Genomic DNA, 6,600 nt, shown 5'->3' with positions numbered 1-6,600 from the left:
GTTTGGTTTGTAGTGTCCCCAGGGGCACCTAAGTGTTTCTCTTATTTGATGCGCACCGTAATTCTAGGTGTGCATGCCTCTATCTCAGTGTATTATCATGGAAAACAGAATCCAGAGAGGGTTAGGACCCTGCCAAAGTCGCACAGCTAGTAAGTGACAGAGTTCAGAGTGGAAGATGGGTCTATCTCAATTCAGACAATGCACTTTCTACTTTCAGTAATGGAAGTTGAGATCTAAAGATCTCTTTGTTTTTAAATAACGCTGCCAGGACTGGAGATGCCTCGGTGGTTAAGAGCAACCGATCGCTCTTCCGGAGGACTTGGTTCAATTCCCAGCATCCACATTGAATGTGCACATGCAGGCCAAACACCCATCTGTGTAAAATAAAATACATTAAATAATGCTGCAGCTGAGTGTGGAGGAACACGCCTTTAATGCTAGTAGAAGCAGGAGATCTCCGTGAGTCCTCATAGACAGCCAGAGAGACCCTGTCTCAGAAACAACACCAGAAAAGCACAGGGCATTCTTCCAGATGACCCAGGTTCGAGTCCCAGCACTCCCATGGCAACTCACAACTGTCCCTCTGTCACTGCAGTTCCAGGGGGCTCAATGCCCTTTTTTTTTTTTTTTTTTTTTTTCAGAACTGGGGACCGAACCCAGGGCCTTGCGCTTCCTAGGTAAGCGCTCTACCACTGAGCTAAATCCCCAGCCCCTCCAATGCCCTTTTCTTGTTTTTTTTTTTTTGGGTTTTTTGTTTTTTTCCGGAGCTGGGGACCGAACCCAGGGCCTTGCATTTGCTAGGCAAGCGCTCTACCACTGAGCTAAATCCCCAACCCCCCAATGCCCTTTTCTTAAGGTCTACAAGTTTTGATCAGCTTCATGTTCTCTGCCACTTAGAAAGCAGGAAGCAGCTGGTAGCATCGGGGAAATCTCAAAACACTGCAAGCAGACAGCGGCAGAGTGGGCAGTTGAAGAAGGGCATGTGTTCAGAACGAGGAAACACACATGTAGCAGACAGAGAGGAAAGACCCTGCAAGGCAGAGCGCAGACCTGGGAAACAAAAAAATGGAGGGGTGGAGGCCTTTTAAGTCTCTGGAAAAGTCCTTCTCCCCTAATTTAGGATTGGTCAATTTGAAGAAAGGTAGGATGCTTGATTAGCCTACAACTGTTGAGTAAAAAAAAAAAAAAATCCAGGACTTGAAGTAGTTGAGCGGGTCCATCAGCTGGGGGTTCGGGGGCGGGAGCAAACAAAGCCTTTGTTTTAAGCTGCCCGGCTTTTGTCTCAAGTCCGGAGGGTGAGGAGGAGGCGGTGCACTTTGGGAAGTTGGAATTCACTACAGGTATTACCTAGCCTCATCCCCTCTCCCTATCTGTCCACCTACTGAGAGGAAGTCTGTGTAACTCTGTCCTTCTGACCTTCCTGGGCACCGGACACACACGTGGCGCACAGACCCAGATAGAGACGAACCCCAATACGAATACAATTTTAAGCAAACACATAACACGGTGATGCTGTGTAACGTGTGGAGAAGGGGAGGCCTTGGGGTAGAACAGGGAGGGAGTCTTTGCAAGTAAATACTTCAGAAAAGAACACCCAGTGGAGTGGTTATCGCTGTTTTTCCAGCAGACCCAGGGCAGGGTCCCAGTATCCATTTCGCCTGGTACTCCAGCTACAAGGGATCTGATGCCCTCTCTGGGCCCCAGTTGGTACCCACACACACCTTACAACCATATAAGTAATATTTTTAGTTTAAAAACAGGAGAGCTAAGTAGGGAAAAGATAAACAGTGATTTTTGAGGTGGTGACTGCTCGTGGTCCCAGCACTCAGGAAGCTGAGGCAGGAGGATCATTGGAAGTCGGAAGGGGCCTAGGCTGTGGAGTAAGACTTTGTCTCAAAACAACCAAGGCAGAAAGCAAGGCAGCATCAAAAAATGAAGTTAGACTCCAGAAACTGAAGGAGATACAAGAAGTATTTAAATGTTTGAGGTAGTTCTGGGACGCATTAGTTTTTAATAATAATAATAATAACAACAACAACAACAATAATAATGTTGTTGTTATTATTATTATTATTGTTGTTGTTGTTGTTGTTTGAGCCTTGCCATATAGCCCCCAGTACTATAGTAAATAGACCTGGGTGTCCTTGAACTTGGAGCAATCTCTGTCTTTCTGGGATCTGGGATCAGAGACATGGAAAGTACCACGCCCACTTGGCAAACATGTAAGGACTTTCTAACAAATAGCTCTGTGATCCCAGCCTAATGACGTGAGTCCCAGCCACAGGAGTCTAGAGCGCATGCACCTAGGGCCTCTGCCAGAGTGTCAATGTGAAGACTCCACCCCTTTCTGCCTAGAAACTTGGGTTACTCACCGAGGCCCCCTTGCGTCATCGCTCGGCCTGCGGTGGCCCTGGCCCATGGTACTCGCACTCTGTCCACCAGATGGAGCTGTAGCCCAGAGTGTCGCCTCAGGGGCCCCGGATTGGGTGAAGAACCCCACCTGGCCCTTCAGGCGCCAGCTGGTTTCCTGGGACCTCTGTCCCCACCCCATCATTCCCAGCTGTTTACACAGAGAGCTGTTCTGACCGGACCCGTCAGAATCTCCATAAAATGTACTCTGGCCCAAGTGTGCAGTCCTGGGAGAATGTGCTCCGCTCCCCAGGCAGGGGCCCTCCCACTCGTCTTCCGATTCCTGACCTTCCCGTGTCCTTGTCACAGAGGGACCCAAACGCCTGCCAGGGCCAGCAAGTCAGGGAATGACCCTTCCTACCCTTCAAAGGGTGTAACACTTACATTGTTGCTTGCAAGGGACCTCGGAAACCACACCTTTCTGAAAGGTGTATTAGCCCTCTACAGCTTGGCCAGTTCTCCCCTGTTGGGTAAAGTTCTCCAGCAGCCTCTCCTGAGATTAGAAAGCAAAGGCTGAACCATGGCTCTCTGAAGGTGAGGCAGAAGGAAGGTGCTGGTTCTTCCAGTATCCGGGCCAGATCTTAGTGCTGCCTGTCAGACCCATTAAGGACTGTCACATGCTTGGCTTGATGGCACAGGCCTTTAGCCTCAGCACTGGGGAGGCAGAGGCAGGTGGATCTCTGTGAATTTGAGGCCAGCCTGCTTTCCATGAAGGCAATCTCAGGCCTGCCAGGGCTACTGGGCAAGAACTCGTTTCAGAGACAGAGTACTAAGAAAGCTATACAGTCAGTGGGCTACAGGACACAGCAGATACAGCCCAGAATGAGCAAGATGGCTGCCGTGCGGAGGACAGCCCCTGAACAGAGTCTGGCTGGGATTTCCAAGCATTTAATAATCCATTCTTTCCCCCACCCGCTCAAGAGACATGGACAGGAAGCGTATCTTACAGGCCAAGAAGCCGCTGCACAGAGAAGTTAAACGTCTTGCTAAGTTTCACACAGCTGACAGGCTGATAGGGTTGTTTGGCCTCAAATGGTAACCTGCTGTCCATTTTCACTCTACGGTAGGCTGGCCAGAGAGCAGCCCGTACAGATAAACTGCCACTGCCTGGCTTTGTTCTTGCTAGGTTCCTTTCTGGCTTCTGTTTCCTCATCTGTGACCCTCCCTCATGGTGGCTAACACTAGCTAAATGTTTCCTATATGCTAAGGAGCATCTTTATGGCCTCACAGCTCAAGGAAGCCAGTGTGTGTGTGTGTGTGTGTGTGTGTGTGTGTGTGTGTGTGTGTGCTCGCACGCATGCTGAGGCTCAAACCCAGGCCCTTGTACGTGTTGTCAAGTACTCAGTCACTCAGCTACATCCCTGGTAAGATGGATGTTATTCTAACAAGGCATAGGATATGGCCGGGTAAAGAGCCTAACCTCCAGGACTTCAGAGATGAAACAGAGTCCTGCCCTGTGCCAGGCAGGCCACGGGTTCTGATGAGTGATAGTTTCTGTCTTTGTGACAAAATAAGTTTCCAGCCTATCCTCCTTGGGGTGGGAAACGGGGTTGGCCCCAATTTGCCTATGGCTCCATTACACACACACACATATCTCTCTCTCTCTCTCTCTCTCTCTCTCTCTCTCTCTCTCTCTCTCACACACACACACACACACACACACACACACACACACACACACACACACATACACTCTTACACTTTTATTTTTGAGACAAGACTTTACTTTGTAGTTCTGGCTGACCCGAAACTCCCTTTTTAGACTAGGCTGGTCTTGAACTCGCAGTGCCTGCCTCTGACTCCCGGGTACCAGGATTAGAAGTATGTGTGCTAATGCACTTCAGTGTGGCTTGGTTTGGTTTTGCTTTGCTTGTTCTCAGACATGGATTCACGTAGCCTAGGCTAGCCTCAAGCTTGCTCTGTAGCCAAGGCTGACCTTGAATTTCTGACTCTCTCCCCTCCCTCTCCCCTGTGCTGAGATTGCAGGCTTGCACCACCACACCTTTCTCATATGGTGCTGGGGATTGATCCCAGGGCTCGGTATGTGCGCTAGGCAAATGCTCTACCACCCAGCCCTAGCTCCTGCTTCCCAGCCTGTTTTCTTCTTGAGTAAAAATAGACCTGAAAGTTCTGGCCTGTGGGGAGATGGTTGGACAGAGTCCTTGAAGTTGGGGCAATCCCAGAAACTCCCAATTCTGGCCCCAGTGTTCGTTTTCTGCTTCCAGCCCACCCTCCATCCGGATCTCTGTTCCCTTCTCTCCAGGCTGCTCCTCCCTGCCCCTCCCCTGGGCTCCCTGAGTTCTGGGAAAGGAAGTCAGGGCCGGGGCCTCAGACAGATGCAGGCCTTGAGCATCAGCGTAAGCTCCAGCTGGAGGAGGGGGGCCCGGCTCGGGGAGGACAGGGCACCTGTAGGTCCCGTCCGCTTGTCCCATGAAGGTTTTTGTCCACTGTCCCAGAAACTTTCCTGACCTCTAGTTTGCCGAGCTTGCTATGGTTGGAGTCCACTTTGAATGCGACCCCGGGAGGGTTGGACCTTTAGCGAGTGGACTCCACCAAGGTAGCTTGGGGAAGCTGGGGAGGGAAGGGGAAGCTCAGAAGGTTCCCTCATCTTCCCTCTCTGCTCTCCCCTCCTCCTAAGACAAGCCCCCTACAGACCCACGACCCACAGTGGCAAGGGTCTTGGAGTCACGGACCTTCAGATATACTAGAAGACCAAGCAAGAGCAGAGATGTAGGGCATTCTCTGAGCCCTCCCTTCTCTCCAGTCAGCTGGTCCCTGCTGGTCCTAGGTCCAGCATCTGTCTTTTCTTCGATCGACTTAGCTTCTGCTCATAAGACCAGCTGAATCGGCCTCTCAGATCTCTGGAGAGATGGTCTTTTAGCGGTTGGCTCAGACTTGGTATAACCACTGAACTTGACCTTGGTGCCTCTGGATGGCCCTCAGAAAGTTTCCTCAGACATCATAACTGCTGAGAGTCCTTTTTGGCTGTTGTTATGAGCATACAGCTTTTTTTTACGTGTGTGTGTGTGTGTGTGTGTGTGTGTGTGTGTGTGTGTGTGTGTGAGAGAGAGAGAGAGAGAGAGAGAGAGAGAGAGAGAGAGAGACCAACCTGGGACCCTGTCTCAAAAAAGAAAAACAGAACAAAAGGCTGGAAGGCTGCTAGGTCAGGGAGGTGTTTGGCCCACAAGCATGAAGGCGTGAGTTTGAGCCTCATAACACGTGTTATGTGTTATGCCTTATGTGTCATCAAGGGCCTGGGAGGCAAAGACAGAATTCTACCAGGTTGACCAGTTAGCCCAGGTTGTGATCTCTAGGCCACTGAGAGACCCCGCCTCAGAAGAGCAGTTGGCCTTCCTGAGGATGACACCCAGGATTATCCTGTGCCCTCCACACGTGTACACACACATGCACATACAATGAGCGAGTGCTGAGGTTTCTTATTGCATGCGTGAAGAATGAAAGTGAAGAGGCCAAACAGCTTAGCCCATGGTCAGTATGGAAAGCCCAGTGCCCGGGGCCTTGATGGCTTACACCTGTGATCCCAGTACCTGGGAGGCAGAGCCAGATGGACCTCGATGAGTTCAAGGCCAGCTTGGTTGGCACATGTATGTCCCATGGAGGGTGTGCGAGAGATGACACCAGGTTTCTTAATGAGATAGTTTTAGGTAGTAACACAGAGGACCGGAGCTTCTGGACATCACATGCACATGTGTCTTGGAAGTAGGTGGTGTAGGGAGTGTTGTCCTCCACTCATAGCATACCAGGGCATCCTACATCCTGGACCCCACATCCACAGAGCATCCTGCATCCTGGACCCCTTAGGTGTCCTAGCCAGAGCCCCAGCAACATTCACTAAGCCAAACCAGATAGAACAGAGTTGTCTTGGCCTTGCCCCAGCAGCCAGGTCAGGTATCACAGAGGACCCAGGAAGCAGGAGCGAGTGATGGTGGATGTGCGCTTTGCTAGGTGGAGCTGGGTTTCTGACCTATCTGTGGAGCCCTGGATGAATCAGCCAGACCACAGCCACCCAACTGAAACGAAGGTGCAGACATTTTCTTCTGACCCCTCCTCTAACGTTCATTTCCTTTTTTCTCAGGCTTTCCCATCACAGCTTTACTGGGGTGTGGCACTGGGGCAGTAGCTGAGGGTCCAACTGAAGCTCCTGGTTAAGCTGGGTGGGTCCTGGAACTG

This window comes from Rattus rattus, chromosome 4 (assembly GCF_011064425.1).
Source record: "Rattus rattus isolate New Zealand chromosome 4, Rrattus_CSIRO_v1, whole genome shotgun sequence".
Taxonomy (NCBI): Eukaryota; Metazoa; Chordata; class Mammalia; order Rodentia; family Muridae; genus Rattus; species Rattus rattus.
This window is presented reverse-complemented; position numbering follows the sequence as displayed.